General features: G+C 40.4%; 1 protein-coding gene across 7 annotated transcripts in view; it reads left to right on the forward strand.

The window, feature by feature from the left end:
* ENOX1 (ecto-NOX disulfide-thiol exchanger 1) overlaps positions 1 to 21,306 on the forward strand; it is a 362,929-nt gene that overhangs the window by 19,417 nt on the left and 322,206 nt on the right. The gene's annotated exons all lie outside the window — the stretch shown is intronic.

Genomic DNA, 21,306 nt, shown 5'->3' on the forward strand with positions numbered 1-21,306 from the left:
AAAGAAAATAAAACTATCAGTTAGCATTCTTGAGAGCAGGTAAACTTATTCAATGTAAAGAGAATTCTGTGACCTGTTATCTAGAGCAGGAAAGCTGCTTTTTATTAATCAATAAAAAAAATGTTGAAAATAATAGGAAAAATGACTTGAGGGAGGAAAAAGCAGAGTTAAGGAATATTATTAGGCAACTGGTACTGTTTGTGAAAATAGACTATTCTTAAAGCTTTCATAGGCTCTGTGTAGTGTATAGGAAAAAAACGTTTCCCTTCTTCTTTCAGAGAGAAGCCATGATTTTATCTCAGTAATTGAAAATAATGTCTGAAGTTGTTCTTAACTAAATTTACATGAACCCCTTTTACAATCTGTTGTTATCTTTCCAGGAATTTCTCAATAAATGCTGCTGCCTGTGCTTGGATGGCATGATCCTATATAGAAAACAAGGCCGAGTACATCCTATTCATTGCTCAAAGAAAAGCATTTCTAGCCTAATTATGGTGCCGTTTGGCACTGATGCTGTAGTTAAAGGTGATTGTTGGTGTTTCTGTTATAAATTGTGTGTACTTGAATGACTTCATTCATGCCAGGCAGAAGCCTAACTAGCTCTTTACTTACTCATTTTCCTCCCTTCATTAAAAATGCCTAAGTGAAGAAAAGTTCTGAATTTCTTTGATATCTATTAATCTATCAGTCTATTTGTTACAAAGATGCTATGCTTTTCCTTCATTTCAAAACTTTCCTCTGTTGTGCAACACACATGGTAACTGGTTGGTGACTTGCGTCACTCAGCACTGTGAGTTGCTCAAAGAAAGCCGTGCCTGTGAAAGAGGGGAAAAGAAACACCAGAACATATGGAATTGCCAAAGTTGAGCAATCTGTGCACAGTTATGTCTGCAAGCAAAGATGGCTTCTGTTGCCTCAGTTGCTGCAACTGGACAGTATTAATATAAGGACTTTTTGCTTCCTAGGGAACATTGGCAAGTTCCTCACAGTTCCATGAACACTGAGCCATCCCTCTAGGCATCACTCAGTAGTCAGATCTGTCACACTTGCATTAATATGCATTAACTATTCTGTCATTTCCTGCTGCATAATAACCAGTGCTAGGTCCATTTGTATTTCTATGTTTTTGGAAGAGATAGGAAAAAAAAAACCCAACTAGACTCAACTAGCAAATGCTTTTAAGCAGTTCCCTCAAAAATAAAAAAACACAGTGAGTTTTACAAAAATACTGGTTAAAGTGGGATTTTTTCAAAGCATCTCCTCTTTAGAATGCTTTTTTCTTTTTTAATTAGGCAAAGGGCCTCATCTGAAGTCTGTTGAACTTAGTGAGTGTTTTCTGAGTGACCTTTTAATGTCTGTTCAAGGCTGTGGAGGCCCCCAAAGTGGTAATGCTGAGAAGTGTAATTGGCCCTATAAATCTCAGTGGGTCATTAATTCTAAATCTCAATAATGCTCAGACCAGGATGCATGTAAATGAAGCAGAGTGATGAGCATAGTAGGAAGATTTATACAAGCATTTTCTTGCTTTGCTTTGCCCAGTAGTAGATATTGTAGTTTTGGCATGGAAACTTGCTTTCTACCTTATTATCAATTCCCATATTTCATGTATACATATATAGGATACATATATACATATTCATGTATTTTTGGAAATTTATAAATGCATCTTCTTGGGGGAGATGGCTGGGCATTTTTTTCTTTGCCTATCAGAAGGTAATAAAATATGACTTGTAAATCTCTGTGAGATTAATATAAGACCCTCAACTCTAAAAATTTAACTGGATAAAACAAATTTTCAAAATGTTATTGCACAACAGCCACTTGGTCCTGAAAATCATGGAATCATAGAATGGTTTAGGTTGGAAGAGACCTTAAAGATCATCCATTTCCAATCCCCCACATGCCACTTACTAGACCAGATTACTCAGAGCCCTATCCAGCCTGGTCTTAAACACTTCCAGGGATGGAACACCCACAATTTCTGCGGCCAGCCTGTTCCAGTGTTTCATCACTGCTGTAGCAAAGAAGCAGTTCAAATTTTAGAGCACACATGTGAGTTTTGGTTTGGGTCTGTGGTGACAGGATCCTGAAGCGTGCAGTGTCTGTAGTTGTCACACAGGTACACACACACAGGGGATGCCCATATCAGAGCAAGCTATGAATTCACCATCTCTGGAGGTACTTTATGAGAATGATAATGAAAGCCTTATTGTTATGCAGTGTGACCAGAAAGGCTTTTCAGTGTGTTCCTTTTGAAAAAGAAAGAAAGAAAGAAAGAAAAAAATACCACAAAAACAAGTCTTACTTGACTTGGCTCAGAGGAACATTTATCTTGTTTCCCCCAGTCAGAAATGATTTGAATATGTCTTTATCTCATGGTATGTTTTGGGTATGGTTGCTGCTATATTAGTGTATAAATAAGGAGTCAAAACACAAAATTAATCAATGCTGTAGTGTGGATTTCCCTCTATGTCTTTTGTTTGCCAGCTGTGTGTCCAATCCATTCTAAAGTCCCCTTTCCACTTTTTCTTGGTACAATTGACTCTTCTTTGCCTCAGTCCCCTGACTGGGATTGTTCAGAGAGATAATCTTTGCACCATTCATTCCTTCAAGGCCAAAAGATCCCCAGTGTATCCTAGCATAAACAGAACACTAGGATGAAACAGTTAAGATAAAAAATATACAAAAACACTCAAAGAATTAAAAAAAAAAATCAAGCTTTTAAAAATGAAACAGGCCATTTATGTGGGAAATTGAATATTGGTATTTTTATGTAATCTGAGGTGGAAAAGGAATTGTTTGATATCCCATACCGTTCTGAAATAACAGTATTCATATCAAGCTTTATCATATCATATGATATTCAAGCTTTCTGAAACATGTATTTGGCATCATATCTACCTCTATTTATAATTGAAAAGAGAAATTATGAAAGCTTATTGCTTGGTCTCTGGCCTTTCTGTGCAAAGGCATGTGTATTGCCTTACCAATTCTGACATTATTCGGGATTATCCTTACAAATGCTGCTCAGGCACTTTGTAGCAATGGGGGCTCAGGTGGGAGGAAAAGAAAAGGCAGGGTTTGTATGTGCGCGTGCAAGCACTTCCCCCTGTACTTCAGGAACAAACTTCAGTTTCAGTTTCATCTGTATTCTTCTGGCAAAGCAGCAGTTTTGACTGCAGCTTTATTTGTTTTCTGGACAGTGGATGCCATCAAGCCTTTAGCTGTATCTGGAATAGTTCCATATTCATTTATAAATCTATCTATAATCTTGTGTTGGTGCCCCTAAAAAACATTAGTATTCATGCACAAAATGCTACATGATATACTTAACCTGCCTAAGCTAGAGCCTGACCCAAGGGAAGTGTAAAGGGGACCTGAAATAGATCAACTGATGAGAATTTCTATTTCAGAGAGCATTAGGCATGCTTTGGTTTTGTTTTGAAAGAAGAAAAACTAGGTCAGGATCTGGGATAATGAGAAAAGATGTACCAAGAACTACTCTGCTGTAGATGAACCAGAATCTGGTTCAGGCCAATCAGACTGTTCTTTGCAAAGAAGGATCAAATTCAGAATAGCTGTGAAGCTGCTTTAAGCCAAACCTGTACTTCTGGCAGACCATGAGTCTGCTATGGTTCCAGAAATGGTTGATCTTTGAGAATTGTCAGCTAGTCAGGTTACACCAAATATTCCCAAATAAAAGGTTCTAAAATGTTCATTCTACACATCTAACCAGAATAGATTTACAGTTTTCAAGATAGGTAGTACTTAATTTTGTGTGATAACATTTCTTTCTGCCATTTTTGTGTATTTAAGTTAGAATACAGTCCCAGGTTCCAGAATAGATAGCATTTTTCCTTTAAGGAAAGTTTTCTGGGGATAGTAGAATAGCAATACTCTCTTTAGTTTTGCAGTTTAGTTTGTGAAACCTTGTTTATTGTCTTTTTGTTTATGCCACGGATTTTTTTTTAAAGTTAATATTATGGTAGCATTACAGTTAGTGTTGGAAGATGTTCTTCCTTTTTCTATGTTTGAGCTTCCATTTCAGGATAGGAACATTGACAGGTTCAACACACTCCTCTGGATTGTCATTACAGTTATGGAAGAGAGATGTATGGTGGAACTTCACTTCTGTGGATTCTGTGTGGTGTCATTCCCTTAAATTATATAATGGGAGAATTATCCCAGTGGTTGTTTGTTATGATATTTCTCTCTGTAAAGGTAGTTGCTAATTGCTGTTCATGATTTTGGAGAGACTATGTTCAAATATATCTTTGATTATTCATCTTCCATAGATTTGTGTCTAGTGGACTTAAAAGTGACAAGAGTACATAATTAAAAAAAAACCATTTGCACATAAGCATTTTCAGTTCTGAAAAGTGAAGGAATGAAAGAAGGGGGAAAGTCCTTTTCCTGATCCTTTTCCTGACTTCAGTTCTTTAATTCCTGCCTCAAGCCCTCCATTTCTGTTCCTCTACGACCCTAGTTTTGGTTAAGGAAAAGACATCTTTTCTCTTGGTAAAAGGCAAGGAAAGCTCAGTAGCATTCATAACAACTTTGTAGTCCAACTATTTTCCTCTGTGTGCACTATAGTACTTATTTTTCTTTATTCTATTTAAGAATTTTGTTGTCAATTTTTAAGCGTTTTGACTGAATGTTTAATGTTCTCTACATGAAAAATATTGGTGTTCCTTTTTCAAGCTCTTAGAAAAACACATCCAAGGGGACAAAAATGTATAGTTTGTTTCTTCATAACACTGCTATATTGTGATAAGAATATCATTCTGACTAAGATTTGATTTCTAATCTCATTTGTTTGGCTGTACAAACTTTTATGTCATATAAATAACATGGAGGATTATTTGCCTCAGTGCAGGGAAGTTTTCTTTCTGAAAAAGCTTGATTTTTTTTCAGAAACTCCTTGAGCAAGTTGGTTTGGAAACTGTTGTATTTATGTAATCTCAGCATTCCGTTTATGAATTCTGGTTCAGTTGCTTTATTATGGGATGCCTCAAGCAGTATGCGGTTGGAGCCTGGAGCAGGAGTGATAGATGACCATTAGCCTTGATGGTGGCCACCGAAGTGGGAACTACTGGTACTGGAGTCTTAGGAGATGTGTTCAGCCAAATTACTCTGCAGGGAAAGCAGTGGAAACATTCATTATTTTTCCAGAAGCAGAACAAAGTAAGTTTATAAATAAGACCCTGGGGAACTTGCTGAACTCCAGGAAGCTAGGCTGACTTCGTCAGGAAAGCAGTTTGCTTTGCATGACTGTGTCCTAGAAGGAAAGAAATGTCCCATATGGGTGATAGGGCAACACGATGTGATTCAGTAGAGTCATATGGAGGGGGGAAAATGATCCCATTATTCCTGTTAGGTGTCTTGTTTCAGTGTACTTTAGGAAAGGGAAGCAGAGAAATACAAGTCTAAGTAAGGTAAAACTGACTGTGTTAGCCCTGAGCTATGAATTCTGTGTCTATAACAACATAGTTGGGAGAGGGTGTGATTTATCTAGCATGTTGTTTTTTGGTATCTTTGCATTTTCAGATCACATGTCTTTGAAGAAATAAAGGATAGGAGGGCTATCCAAAATGCGTGTGACATGTGGTTCAGGTAGAGATCAAGGACTGCCTAGTATACGCTGCTTAGGGACACCCTGGATGTGTCGGGACCGGATACAGTCACTTGGGAAACTATCCAAACTTTTTGAAAATGTGTGAAGATATACTATCAAGTCATATCAATTCCCTTAGGAAAAAAAATGGAATTTTACTGCCAATTGTGTTTTGAATTATATAGATTGGGAATCTGTGCTCTTATTAATCATAGAATAGCAGGGGAACATAAGGATCATCTGGTCTAACCAGCCTTTTACGGAAAAAGCACATTCTAAACAAGGTGGTCCAGCACCCTGTCCAGCCAAATCTTAGAAGTGTCTAATGTTGGGAAATCCACCATTTCACTGAAGAAATTATTCCTGTGTATGGTTGTTTTTGTTGTGAAAAACCTTCTACTTCTGTCATATTGTAATCTCTGCAGGAGTAACTCCGTGTCTTTTCAATGTGACACATTGTAAAAGGGATCTCCATCACCTTTGTAGTCACCCTTTAAATACTGGAGTATGGTGAAATGGTCTCCCCTAAGCCTTCTTTCCTCAAGGCTGAACAAAGCCTCCAGAAAGGCTGAGAGAACTGCCTTCTTCTTGTGCCAGGCTTCCCAGTCCTTTCATTACCTTTGTGGCCCATCTCTGGGCCTTCTCCATCCTGTCCACATCTATTTTGCTTAGTGAGGACCAAAACTGAGCACAGTATTCCAGGTGTGGCCTGAGTAGGTTGGGACAATGTCTTCTTTATCTCTGCTGGGGATACCCTTGATGATGCATCCTGTTGGCTTCTTTTGACAGCAACTGCATGCTGTTCACTTCTTTTGAGCTGCTTGTCCACCAGAACCCCCAGCTCCCTTTCCACAGAGCTGCTGTGCTGAGCTGCTGGATTATACTTCCACTGGTGCAAGTTTTTACATGTGTCTTTGGTGATCTTCATAAGGTTCTTGTTAGCCTCTACAACCTATCCATGTCTTCCTGTGGAATGGCTCTCCCTTACAAAGTGCCCACTTTCCTGCTCAGTTTGAGATCTTTGGCAAATTTCATCCAGGTGTACTTGATCCCATCATCAGATCACTTATGAGGGTATTAAACAGCATTAGGCCCAGTACTGATCCCTGTGAGATCACACAGGTTGCCAGCTTTTAAAGAAGTTCTTTACCATAACCCTCTGAGTGCTGATGGTCAGTAAGGTTCCCAGCCACCACATGGACCACTTGTCTAGACCTCAGTACATCAGTTTCTCAGGGAGGAAGCCATGGGAAACTGTATTGATAGTCTTGGAAAAATCCAGGTAGACAATATCCATTGCTTAACCCATATCAACTGAGCAGGTTGTTTTGTCAGAGAATGTGTTTAGGTTTGTCAGACACATGTTGTCCTTTGTGAATCAATGCTGACCTTTCCCAATTACGTGCTTCATCTGACTTGTGATAGCTCCCAGGAAGATTTGTTCCATAACTTTCCAAGGAAAATAAATACTACTGATGAGCCTTCAATTTCCTGGATACTCCTTTAAGTCCTTCTAAAAGATGGGAGGGACATTAACCTTCTTCCAGTCTTCTGGGATGTCTCCCAGTCTGCATGATTTCTCAAAAATTATAGAGAACGGCCTCCCAGTGACATCAGCCAGCTCTCCAACACCCTCAGGAGAATATTGTCCGGGCCCATGGATTTGCTGGGTCAAGCTCAAGTTCACAGGCCAGCTCTTCCAACACTGACAATGGCTCTGTGTTTGCATTAACCTGCCTTTTTGTTTTCAAGGCTTGGGGCCCAACACTGTTGGTGATGACAGGGGTGAAGAAAGAGTTGAGAAGCTATGCCTTGTCACGGTTGTTAGTGACTAATTAATCTTTCCTGTTTAACAGCAGGTCAGTATTTTTGTTTCGTACTTGCCTTTTGTTTGCATATCTGAAAAACTCTTTGTTGCAGTTTTTTTGCATCTTGGACCTGCTTCCATTTGAGTTGAGCTGTTGTTTTTCTATTTGCATCTTTGACACCATTTTTGCAATCACTGGCCTTGTAGTTCTCAACTGGTATTTGTCCACTTGTCCATCTCTGCTATGCTCCTCTTGGTTTTGAGCAGGCTCAGAAGCTCACAGATAAACCAAAAAGATTTTTTGCTCCGTCTGCTTCCCTTACCTTTAAAGGGGATGGACTCTTTGTGCTTCCAGGAGAGTGTTCTTGAAAAACTCCCAGCACTCACTAGCTTCTTTATGCTCCATGAATGGTTTCAATGGAATCCCTCCCAAACGTTGCCTGGTTCTGAATACCAGCTTCACCAAGAAAACAGAAAGTATAAATGCTTTCTGTTAACCAAAGCTATTGTAATCAAAAAGCAGAAGTAGAGCTGCATTTGACAGCTCTACTAAATATAAATCAGACACTAAATATAAATCTGAAAGTAATGGTTTTACAGACTCTTGTTAGTTCCTGCTGTGGTTCAGATATCTGGAATCCTTTTTCAAGTGTACATTTGCCAGCAGCCAGGGCTTCCACAGTGCAAACCCCATCAATCATCTGCTTGTATTTCTGCAGCATATAGCACAGCAAACAGGGCATGGAAATCTAGACTGTCATTTCTTGGAACTAGGAGAGGTAGCAAGAGAGGCAGTGTATTTACTGAGAACCTCTGTGTGAGAGGATGTCATTACAGCCTTCTTGTTTTTCTCAGTTGTTTTGGTTTTTTTTAACTGTCATATGCATCAGTCTCTTAAGATCTCTAGTAAACTACGACCAAAACTGTTATGTGTCCTAGATACTTTTGATGTCTTTGATGTTGCTGAGAAAATGAGGAGTTTGTTTGCATCTTGAGAAAAACTAGCCTGAATTCATCCCAGGTAACTTTAAAAATTAGTGTTTAACAAGGCCATCTATTCTAGAAACATATATCACCCAGCTTTCCTTTGTGTGAAGAGAGGCAGATACCTTTATAGGTCTGTATTTGTAGGTGTAGACTTTGGTCTTAGCGTGGCTGACATCTTCTAAAGATATTTGTTTCTCTGCACTTTGTTTTCTCTTCCAGACAAAGAGTCTAGGATGGTTGCATACTCAGTTCAGGTCCTTCAGCTGTAGGTGGAGTCTCTGATATTGTGGGAGCGGTGGACAGCAGCAGCTTTTCTATAGCCTCTCTTTACCAGCTATATACTGTTGTGCAATAATTTAGAAAAACATGGATTACCTGTACAACTGAGATAGCTCATGATTGACCTTCAGCTGTGTTGACATAGGAACAGGTGGAAGTCGAGAAGAAATGCTGACCATGCAGCACATCTTTCAAGTAGAAGCAAGAAAGGAAAGGTAGTTGCAATACCTAATCTGTGCATTCTGATGATCTCTGAGCATCAGAGCACCAAAGACAGCTGAAACTGATCAGTGAAGTAAAAACTTCCCTATAAACTTGCTAGAAAACTTTGGAGGGTGTCTTTGAGGGCTGAAGAATAGTATGATTGTGTTAATATGCTTTAGGTCTGCTTATCTCCATGGGAAAACATAATGATTCCATTTTGAGGAAGAAAAAGTAAACACATGTTTCTGATACCTTTCAATTCAAAAAAGTCTCTTACCTTTTGAGTACACTCAAAGGTACATTTTTGAGGGGAATTGATGGAAGTAAAAAGGCCTTTTCTGGGTGTATGGTTAGGAATTTGGGTGTGGCTATAATAAGTATTACTCATATATTTCATATTGTGTTGAGTTGGGATTTTTTGAAAGAAGCTTATTAGCAACTTTAAGTTAAGCAAATTACATTTTCTGTCATTTAAGTAGTAATATTTTATTGAAGAATATTATTCACTAACTATAAATGCACTGGCAGTACTCTGTGCACTTACTGTACTCATATATGATTAACAATTCTTATAATCATTGCATAAAACACAGAATAGGCATTGCTTTAATCCCTGAAGTTCCCTGAGCATAATGCCATTGGTGTGTTATTGGGGCACATACCTTCCATGCTGCTTGCCTGTTTTGCTATTCATCCTAAGTAATACCATGAATGCAAAGTAGAAGTTGTGTAAATGCAAGTTAGTAATATTTGTAGGGCCCAGTGTCCTGGAGACAGATTCCAAGCAGCTTGTGTTCCCAGGTTCAGATTCTGTCTGAATTTTGAGAGCGCTTTTTCCAGTTTTCCTCTTCCATAAATCTTTTTGTTAAGATTTCTTTTTCAGTGTCTGGGGCTTTTAATTTTTTAATCATTCACAGATGGCAGAATGCTGCCTGACTGTGGTGAGTATCCCTGGATGCTGACATGCTGCATTTCCGTGTTTTTTCAGCAACAAGGGGAGTTGATTGCAGTCAAGGGGGCTGTGTTTTGTGGAGGGCCTGTTCTATTACAGGAATGGTACGAGTGGAAACTAACATCATGCTTTCTTAATTCCACAATGACAGTAAAAGGACTGTTCTAACTAGCTCACTGTCTTTTGAATGTCTTTATTAGGTCAGAAAGCTTTAACATGTACTTTCATGCAGTCTGTGTTCTGAGCCCTCCACATCTACTATATGCCATGGAGGCTCCCAGCATCATTCTTCAAATTACAGTAACTTACTTCTTGGCTGAGAGTGCTTTTGAGAACTAATCTGTAATATGTTTACTTTGGCTGGAGGAATTGAAATGCTTTAAAGGAAAAAAAACCCTAAAAACTCCCCAAATGTTCCCACAGCTTTGCTTTCTCCTCTTATTATGCTAATCTGATTATTTTTAATGTGAGGACTTCTTTTGCCCTGGGTCTTTTATACTCTGCAGTGTCATGAAAGGTATGCCATTTTACAGCTAAGTAATGTTGACTTGTGAGTTAGAAAATCTGAGGATTTCATTTGGAATACTGCACTGTGTAGGAATATGTCCATTTTTTCTATTATTCTCCTGAAATATAAGAAGTCACCACATTTAACATCCATGAGGTCTTACCAGGACATCTAAGAGGCTGCCAAAGTGAGCTTAAGAAGAACAAAAACATCTACTTTAATATTCAGTTTTTTAGTCTTTGGAGAAACAGTTTATTATATGCCCTGGTTATTGCCATCATTTAGATAATGGGAAAATTAATGTACTATTAGAGTTAATTGCCCTATCTATACTTATTGGGACAAAGAGATTCTGAAGTGATAGTGAGAATTTTTTCAGTATTTGGGAAGTTTTGTTTCTTTATTCTCTTATAGTTAAGTTCACACCTGTGATTAGTGTAACCATGGAGACCATTCTTGCCTTTTTTTGGACTTCTCTTTAGAAAAGTCTAGACTAACGTTCACACTAATTCAAGGGGTAATACAGAACTCTCTTTAAATGTCCTTGTACAATTCTTGTAAGGGTATCTAGAATCTTGTATTTCTTTCTGCTCCTCTGTTCCTTCAGAGAAATCCCAGTGGTAATAATTTGCCTTCAGGCTTTTTAGTGAATGGTTCAAGTAAGTAGGCTCCTTTCCATGGCCATGTGCAGTTAATATATAGACAAAAGTGGTGAAGGAGAGTGCAGCTTGGGACTCATTGATGTCGTGGTGCTGATGATATTCAGGCCTGCTGCCCTTGTGCTGGACCCAGCTGCTAATTTCCTAATGTTTGGCTGGAGCCTGGGCTTGGATAAAAGGGAGTTGGCTGTAGCTTGGGCCAGATAATTTGGAGATGCTAATGACTCATTTGTTAAAACGAGTAGAGGGCTTGGCAAAGGGAGACGGAGTTTCTTTCTGCCTCACCTCACCATTCCCCTCAGCTTTCCACCTCGAGGGTGTTTATTTTGTGGGTGCTCTTTGGAGTGCTCATGGACACTGGTATCCTGGGTTTGCTCACAAAGGGAGAGGCTGCTGTTCTATATTATGCACATCATCGCTGGGGCCCTAGTTTCAGGAGAAAAAGGAGTGTACAGCAGAAGTGCACCATTTTGTTCCATTTCTTCCTGGGACCAGTGCTGTGGACTCTGTCTCCCTCCTGCTGCCACCTGTCCCTTCCCATCTCTCAGGAAAAATGCAGCTGAGCTTGGCAAAACGCCAGTGCCACGGCACGGGTGCTGGAAGCGGGGAGGGGACAAAGCAGCAGTAAACCAAGTCAAAAGGAACTGAGCCCAAGCCAAGCCCCAGCCAAGTCCACTGCAGCTGAGTGGAGTGGTCCAGAGCGAGTGCCACTATGAGGAGTCAAACCAGCGGAGCAGTCTTGAAGAGGACAACACTGTGTGTAGTCAAGCCAGAGGAATGGAGCAGTCCAAAAGCAGAATGTGTGGTGCAGTGTGGAAAATCCAGCTTTTTGGGGGTTTGTCCCTCATTGTTTCTCATTGGCTCAAGCTTGGGGAAGGGGAACACTAGCTATGGAGAGCATCCGCCATCTTGTGTTTGTCCCAGCAACCACACAGAGCTGAGGTGTGGTGAACACCTTTTCTCTGTAAAGCACATTCTCTTTTGTATACTTTCGTTATTAATCTTGCTGCTGTCACTGTGATTCTTACTCCATTGCTGTTTGCTTTCAGTAGCTTTTTATCTCAACCCATAGTCTCTGTCTTTGTCCCTCTCTCACTGGAGTGGGGCTGAGAGAAGGGGAAAGGCTTATCTGGAGTTTAATTTCCATCTGGTTTTAAACCACCACAACTGGTCACAAATGCACATTTCCATCTTTCTTCTTTGTGATTACAGGTGTTTCTTGTGAGGATGTGTCTTCCTATCATACATATTTCCATTTGGTACATTCTGGCTCGTTGCAGCGGCTTGCCCATGAGTATATCTTTGCAAGCCACTTGAGAGAGAGGAAGAAACGTCAGCTGTTGCAGGCGTTGACTGCCAGTTACTGATTTGGGCTGGCTGGCATGAACACATTTAGGTCTGTGGTTAAAAGTTCTGGATTTCTTTTCTCTGTTGGCTTGCATTCAAGGAGCTTTATGCAGAAAAATTTGGCTTTACTTGAGATTTATGGCTGGAGTTCAGATAGATCCTTATGTGCATCCATAGGAGATGAAGACTGTTGGTACATATGTCTTCGGCACGTTAGCCTAGATGGAGTGTGCACAAGCTCTCCTTCAGGGCCATGATCCCTGCTCCCTGGGAGGAAGCCATCACACACCAACCATGCTTCCTCACTGAGAGATCAGTTGAAGAAAGAAGTGAACTTTGCACTAAGGAGGTTGTGGCTTCTGTTTTGGCAAATAAGTACCTCGTGTTGCTTCTTAAAGAGGGAAATTTTGCAAGATTTTCCGTCTGTCTTCAGTAACAGTGCCCCAGCTTAACAGCTTGAGGTTAGGTATTTTAAGCTGTTGTATCAGTGTGATCAGCCCTAGGTTTAGTGACATGTGGAGACAGTTTCTTATAGGACAGTCAGATCCAAACTCTCTACTAGTTACAGAAGAATTTTTCTGTATGAAACACAAAGGTGGTTTATATATATACATATATATATAAATTATATAATACATATATTTTTACCTACTCCATATCCACTAGCTCAAATTTGAGGACATATGGCTGCACGATTTACAAGCTGTAGCTTCCATTGTTAGCTGTAAGTAGGAGACATTATGGAACTGACAGTGGGATGGATTGCTGTGGTCAGGTCTGTATTTGGGTGGAGCAGATGAAATTCTGCCAGGTAATAATGGAGAAAAATTACCACTGGCCACTTTTTACAAGTGAGATGACCAAGCATAGAGGTGTCAATTTGAACTTGCACCAGGAGGCATGGGATCTAATCTAAAGTGCTACAGACTTAGTTAAAACATGCCAGTTGACAGCTCTTGTCATCTTGGATTCGACCCAGAATGAACATTTCTGTATGCTAGAAAGTAAATATGAACTGGACCTGGAAGTAGGCTTTTATGTTTGTGTAAAGGGTATACTTACATAGGTTTGTGTTGCTTCACTAGAAGTCTGATACTCAATTTATATTTCAAATGATTCTCTAGCTAACTGCAATTAGAATATTATAATTTTAAAGAAGCTTTTCTTGTAACAAATGCTGTGCTGTGTGATAAACATGAGTTTGGTCACTTGGTAAAAACACTTTGATACAACTTTCTGTAGCTGGCAATGTACAAGATATTTTTTAAATTTACAATATATGTTCATCATAAAGGGATCAAAATACACTGTAATTGAAATAGCTTTGTTTCCAGGGCAATTCTTTCCTCAATTATTTTTATGTGTTCTCTACTTCATATACCCTCAACTGAACTGTTTTATTTTTATCATTTTTATAACTTTTTAGTGGTGAATTTGTTCCTGTTGGAGTTTGGACTTTGTAATTTAATTTAGCAGTTTTCCTGGGAAATCAGAATGTTACATAAATGCAGAAAAGATGTGCTGTACATCAGTTTTGGTTATCTTGAAAGCACTACAGAGTTTAGATCTATAAAGACATGTACAGATATTTTAAGCACAGTAGAAATTCTGCTAAACTTGATGAGTCTGTTTTCAAAGATAGAGGAATAGGAATTTCTGAGCAGTAGGTGCACGGACATTCACTGGCCTCTGAAATTCATTCTTTCCAGAGTGTGGCTTACTATTAGTAGGAATTTTTTTTTTTTTTAACAGACTAATAGGAAAAACATTAGAGGGAAGCAAGGTCTTCTGGTAGCATGAAGGTGACAGTTTGAAAGATGCTGCGTGGGGTTCATTTTTCAGCTAATGCCCCTTTTATCCGCAGCTGACAGCAGCAGCAGAGCAACAGAATCTTGCTTCTTGAACTTCATGGTACATCCATAGTGATCTGCTTTTTTTTTTTTTTTTGGTTAGTAAATCACACTACCTAATAAGATGTTTTAATATATGATAATGTATTTTAATAGCTATCTGGTGTAACTATTGAATTATAATATTGCCCGTTAAACTCCATTAGTAATTACTGAGAATTTTCTTCCAAAAAGGTGATTCCCCACCCCTATCTCCTTTTGCCCCAAGGGAAGCTTTATTAATTTCAACAGAGACTTGCTAGTGATGTTCTTTCCTTTTTACAAATAGGTTGGAGGTTGGAGTGTCTTTTAGTAGAATCTCTAGGTGTTTCTGGAATCAAAACATCAAAAGATAAAGACAAATTGGATTGTTTAGAAAGAAAGGGGAAAAAAAACAAAATAGGGACATTGGAAATAAAGGTGATGACTGAATAGAGCTCCAGGAATAAAAATACCCATGTGGGAGATGGGGGGAGAGGGGAAGGCCATGCTGAAGAAGGAAGCAAAAGAAACAACAAAAAAAGCAAACTGCTGTGCTTTGCCCAGGATATACAAAGAGCCTTAGGTACTTTCTGCAAAAGCAACACTTCCTACATATTGTGATGGGAATGTGAGCATTTCTCTTCTTTTGGATGAACTTTTCTCACAATTGAAAAGGTTTACAGAGGATTTTTTTCTTTTCTACAGTTCTTCCTCTCAGGAATTCCATGTTCATGCAGGGGAAGATGTACTTCTTAAAAAGTGTCTTTCACCAGAGAGATGCAAATGGTGCACTTGGAACAGCATAGCTGTAGAATCACATTAGCCACCTTGAGAAGAGCTGAGGCTTTATGCTCCCCAATAATTTGCTTTCTTTTGGAAGCTGGCAAGAACTTAAATATTCATCTAAAGCGGCACTAGTAAAGATTAGTATGTTCCTAACACTGTAAAAGCACTACAGATGCAATGGTCCCTAAGCACCATCAAACAAAGGAGGAGATCTTAGTTCCATGGAAAAAAACAAGTGTTCCTCTGGCTCCATTTTGAGGAGTTTGACCTGATACCTATCAAGAACACGACAGAGCAGAAGTGAAGGACACTTATGCAAGTGAAGTCCTTATACATGAAAATGTAGTAGGACTTTATGGAGACACTGCAAAATTTTCTTCTAAATACTCAGTGGCAGATGACTTGTACAGAAAGAACAAGATTTTGTTGTTTGTTTTGTGCAGCCCTTCTGCTTTTCCCAGCGTCTGTGTTCTTTAAGTGACACATTTGTGTCAGGGAATTTTGGCATAGTGGCAAATGTTTCCTTTCAAATTGCAGATCCTCTACAGGGAAGAAACATTGCAACTTCCTATTTTAATTTTGCATCCCAGCCCTCGTCCTGCTGAGACACCTGTCTGTACTGTTTCACAAGGTCAGACTGGTGATACCACAGTTGCCTATTTTTTCTTTAAAGGGAGCATGATTATGTTAATCAAACATTATTTTGTCAAGAATCATCAAGTATGGGGTAAGAGCAGAACAAATTTGATCATCTAACAATATTCTGTGGGGGTAATTTTCCAGAATCAGATGGTTGGTAAAAAAAATACACGGGGGATAGTAAGGCCTGTTTTTCATAAGCAGTAGTTAAACTCCTGGCCTAAATCTAGCATGAATGTTGAGGCAAGGTGCAGAAGCTTTCTCCAAGCAACCTGTATTCAGCCATTGAAACTTCCCCAGTCTCTGACAAAGCAAATGAGTAGATACACATATCTGGTCTGTTTGGTAAATTGTTTGAACAAGTTCCTCATTTCTTGGTAGCATGTACTACCTGAAGACTGCCAGAAAAATATGCAAGATACTAGCCTGTCTGCCTGTCACTAACAAGGTTAAAATGGATTGGAAAGAAAAGCTTAGGCCATGTCTTGGGATGTTCTCCAAGTCTATGCAGCATGGAGGACAAAGCAGTAAGTCTTCAGCGCTGCTTTGAAAAGCAATGCTTTATCAGTGCTGCCACAAAGAGCACACAAGGGACAGAATCTTACCAACTGTAAAATGTGACATATCTGTCATGGTTTGACACTGGCACGATGCCAGCGCCTCCATGAAAATATACTTTTTAAAATAATTGCTGTGAGATGTGATCAGGAACAGAGCAGAGCAGGCCCAAACTTAGTAACTAAGGAAAGAACTTTATTAAACTACTACTACTATAAAAACTACAAACACTAAATCCTGGATGAAGACTTTCTAAAACACCCCTCCTCCTCCCACTTAATTCCTAAACAAACTCAACAGTGAGACACCACCCAGGATCCTGATCAAGTTGCCACCCTTCAGATATTCGAATGCTCAGTCTTTCAAGGGAGACAGGAGTCTCTCCTGTGCCACAGACCCCCCCCAGGAAACACAATTGCCACCCTTGTGTTTCCATGTCACACATGGCAATCGCCCGAAGAAAATTTGCCATGGTGACACTCTCCTTTCCATGTCACAGTGCTCTCACCACCGTGCATGGACAGACTGCTCATAGGGCTCCTTTAAGGATGCTTTGCCGTGGACCAAAAGAGACAACAGTTCAGTTTCTCATTTTGGGACTACAGTCCCCCCCATTTTCCCCTGGGACTGAGGGTCCAAGAACAGAGGTCTTTTGCTCCTCTTCTTCTTCCTTGAAGATAGAGGGCTTCTCCACACCTTCTCTCTACTCCTCTGCTGGTAATCACTGAAACAGGTCTCCTGGCACACCAACGCACCACCCTAAGTGCATCTTCTGTTAGGAGAATTTGGTTCAGTCTATGGCTAACAAGAGAAGTCCAGCCACAAGCCACTCCATCATCTCCTTCCAACTCGAGAATTTCTTCTTCCATCATTTCGGATCCCAGACTGTCTCTCTTCTACTTCAAATCAAGGAGGAGTAATATTTCACAAAGCCTTCATTTCTCAGGAAAGGGTTAAAAGCTCAGACTCCCTGGACGGCTGATATCTCTGCCCAGCAGCCGACTCCCAAGGCCAAGGCTGGGCGCCTCCCCCCCCCCCTCCTCCTCCGCGCCGGCAAAGTTACAGGTGCCGTCCGGACTCTCTATCTCTTCCCTCTGGGGGGGGGGAATGACAAAGACATCTCCGCTTCTCTCCACCCTTCCGTCCACAGGAGCTGGCTCGGTTCCAGTCCTTCTACCCCTCAGCTCACCTCGACCAGGCCGCATGGCTTCCCCTCCCCCACCCAGCCCCATGGCTGGGCAGGGGAGGTCTGCACAGCACCTTGACTGGAACCAAAGAGAGCGAGCTCTTGGGAGTTCTTGCTTTTAACCCCCTGTGTTCTCAGAGGCGTATCCCTATCTTCAGTGGTCACTTCAGGTGCCAATATCCAAACTTGACCACTGATTGGTTTGACCCAACTTCCTGAAAAAAAAATCACTTCCATGTCAAACCACGACAATATCCCAATGACACGTGGAGAAGCTCCAATGATTAAGTGTTTGGTGATCTCTGGGTGGTATTATATGAGGAGCTTTCCTGGCCTGTACACTCCAATATAAAGACAGAGAAAAGGAAAATTTTGGCACCTGTATGGCCACTTAACTGTTTTCTCACTCCACCTCTTCCACAGAACAGGGCAAGAAAATGAGATTAAGTATAGGTTGAGTTCAAGACAATTGAATGAGGAAAAGAGAAGGCTGCCTATGGAAGAAAAGCAAAACAATTTGATCACTACTTCCATCTGCAGGGGATGTGCACCCACCCAGGGAGAAGCAGAAATCCCACTACACATGGCAGCTGCTTCAGAAGACAAACACCTTAATAATGAATGTGTTTCTCCTTTGCCTTTCTCCTAACTTTATTGCTGAGTATTACACTGTACAGTATGGGATGTCCCTTGGGTCAGCTGGGGTCAGCTGTCCTGGCTGAATCCCCTCCCAGCCTCCTGCCCACTCCCAGCCTTCTGGTCCCTGGGGGTGTTGGAGAGACAGCCTTGGTGCTGTGTGGGCGATTATCAGCAGCAGACAACATGTGGGTGTGACACCAACACCCTCCTAGACACAAGTGAAAAGCACAGCACTATGAGGTCGGCTATGAGGAGTATCAGCTCCAAACCAGGTGGGCCCACTGCAGCAGGGAAAGTAATCTTTCCATGAAGAGACAAAAAGACAGAGAAGCTGTCCTTCCAGAGACAGAAAATATAAGGAACAGTACCAAACAGGCACCTGTGTACAGAAGCACCTTGTGGAGTTGTGCATAAAAAGACAGTGCTAGTGCTGAGAGTGCAAACCAGCACTTGTACAGCCACGTCCTGCAGTCTCTACAAAGCAGCTTCCAGAAGAAGTAAATGGCTGTTCAGAGATTTCAGCAGATGTGCAATATTTTCAACACTTGCTGCTCAGAGCTAGTAATGATTGTCAAAGATGTAAACTTGTGTAGTTAATAATGTTGGTTCCTGACAGTACTGTTCACTCTCTTAAGAGCAAGCAAAAACCCCACACTTACAGATATGTGTTATCAAACAGCATAAACATGAACAATGTCTGAAAATACCATCTTGATATGGACTTAACTTTAGGCTATTCTGTGGTGTGGTTAGTTACTACAGGAAAAATCTGCACATATTTATTTGTGTGGTAAATGGCAATATGACTCATGCTGTTTCTTTAGTGAGTTATTTTGACTAAAGTCCCACAGTTTCACAAAATGACCCATCAACTTATAATAAAATGCTCTTTTAGTAAGTTACTGCTGAAGGGATGTACTCAGAAAGTAATGAAAATCTACCAGGCTTCATAACACAAGTTTTCATTTCTGTTTTTTGAGTCTGTTGCAAAGTTTCTAGACAGGCCATCCATAACAGGGCCTAGATAATTTGCTTAGGAAGCTGCTTTTGCTGTATTTAACCTTTTTTTTTTGGTCAGTATTTTGTATTTCTAGATCCTACTTCATTAATGAGGTTGAAAAATACTGCCATTGCAAATTAGTTATGGGTCAGCAGCTGCTAATTTTACAATGCTGCACTATTTCCTTCTCAGCTTTGCAGACACTCTCATATCTCATTTTATGGCTGTCTGGGGATAGATGTGAATATCAAGCAGAATCCAAAACTTTTTTTTTCTTCTATCTTAATGCCTAGCCAATGGGTCCACTAAAATTTGGAAGCATAATTTAAGTATTCTGGAAGTGAAGGGTTGTAAATGCAGGTGTCATGGTGAAAGCATAAGAGTTGTGTAAATAGGAGAACCTGGTGTGATTTTACCCTGAGAAGTTGTGAATCCCTTTCTTATATGTGTAGGTATTCAAGGCCAGGTGGGAGGGGGTTTTGAGGACTTGTCTAGTGGAAGGTGTCCCAGCCCATGGCAGGGAGCTGGAACTAGATGGTATTTAAGGTCCCTTCCATCACATGGAATGATTCATGCTGTTGAGAAACTTATTTTGTTTAGAACAGTGATTCACAGTGAGGGTCGCAAAAACCATTTCATGGCATGTCAGTGATCCCAGGAGAATCAGAAACTCAGAAACCCAGAACCCTCTCCCTATCTTGTCCCCACCAATTCTGTAAGAATTTTACAATTTTTGGGCAATTTTGTGACATTTTCATTACTGCAAGTCATCCATTTGGGAGAACAGTTTCAGTACCAAGCTGCATAGCTACTGGCCAGGCATGACTGCTGGAGAGGAGAAGAGAAAGCTTTTAAAGGAACACATTTCTCCTTGTTGAAAGAAAATCTCCTCCCTCCCACCACAGTTTTGAGATTAGAGCCTCATGGATACCTGGATGCAGTTATTCTGCCATGTGTCACTCATCTCCATTGTTTACCTCTCAGTGTTCCAGATGAATTTTGGCCTCAATATACAGCTGCCAGGGGAAAAGTGTAATGCAAACTCTTGTTTCGCCATGGTCGTCTCAGGTTTCCACAACCTGGACGCAGCAGCAGCTTCCTGAAAAAGGCTATGCCAGGTAGAGTTCATCTTAACCTCTTCATGTGCTCCTTTGTCTAGATAAGATAAAATCTTGTTGTTTCTCCACAGCTCTGTGACTTTTAGCAAATGTATTGTGTTACTGTCTGCCAGTGGAGGCGAGTGCAGTATTTCTTCTATTAGTTGGTGCGAGTTTGAAAATACTGCTGTGATCCACAAAGAGAAAGTTAAAACTGCCAATGAAATGTTTGGGAGGAATCTAGTTAGACTTGCGTGGTTCATAATTGCAAGTTCAGTGGGAAGCTGCTGAAAGCCTTATGTGTGGATCCAGTGGCTTAGAAATCCTTCTACCATAGCTAGAGTATGGGAAGGAGGGAAAGAAGATGAGGGAAGACCAAGCACCTCACTTGCAGATAAACCCAGGACCAATCCCAGTTTCTTGCTTCAGGCTTCCTGAACCAGAGATTCTCGGGGCTTGTGTGCATATTTCCTTACGAAAGATACCCTTGCTAGGGTCTTTGTAATAAGTGTCAGGAGTAAATGTATCCATATAAAAATATGATAGGTATTTAAATTTTTTTGTTGTTGTTGTCTCTTAGAAGACCAAAGCTCAAACCTGCTTTTGTGAGGATTCAAAAGATTAATAACATCATGTTTCTTCTTTCATTTATGGGCTTGGTATGCTTGGGACTCAGTCCAGCAAATATGGAGGTGTATGACTGATGTGCTTCAGGTTGCAAACTACTTCCAGTATATTTGATAAGTTCCTGTTAGAGACTTTAAGCTGTCTTTTGGCCTGAATGAATTTCACATGAAGTTGCACTCTAAAAGGTTTTTCAGCCAGCAGCTGATTATTTTCATGAGGCCTCAGATGTGGATTTATCAAAGATCTTGAATAGAGCACCCTGATGCTTCTATAGTCCAGGTGGCAGGAGTATGGGCAAAAGAATAGGAGGAGGCAGTTCTAGTCTCTGCCACAAACATTTCTTCCTGCTTAGGATGGTGATTTCCTTGCTCCTCATTGGTAGGCTTTCAGTCCCTTTGTATACCAAATGATACTCTGCAGAGAAAATTCTGTGCTTTAAGTGGAGAATAAGGAGTGGTGAGGATTTCAAAATGAAATTGTTGGGTCCCAGATGTCTACTAAGTAGATTTTCATGTCTTTCTGAAATTTACTCCAAAATACATCCAT

This window comes from Anomalospiza imberbis, chromosome 2 (assembly GCF_031753505.1).
Source record: "Anomalospiza imberbis isolate Cuckoo-Finch-1a 21T00152 chromosome 2, ASM3175350v1, whole genome shotgun sequence".
Lineage (NCBI taxonomy): Eukaryota > Metazoa > Chordata > Aves > Passeriformes > Viduidae > Anomalospiza > Anomalospiza imberbis.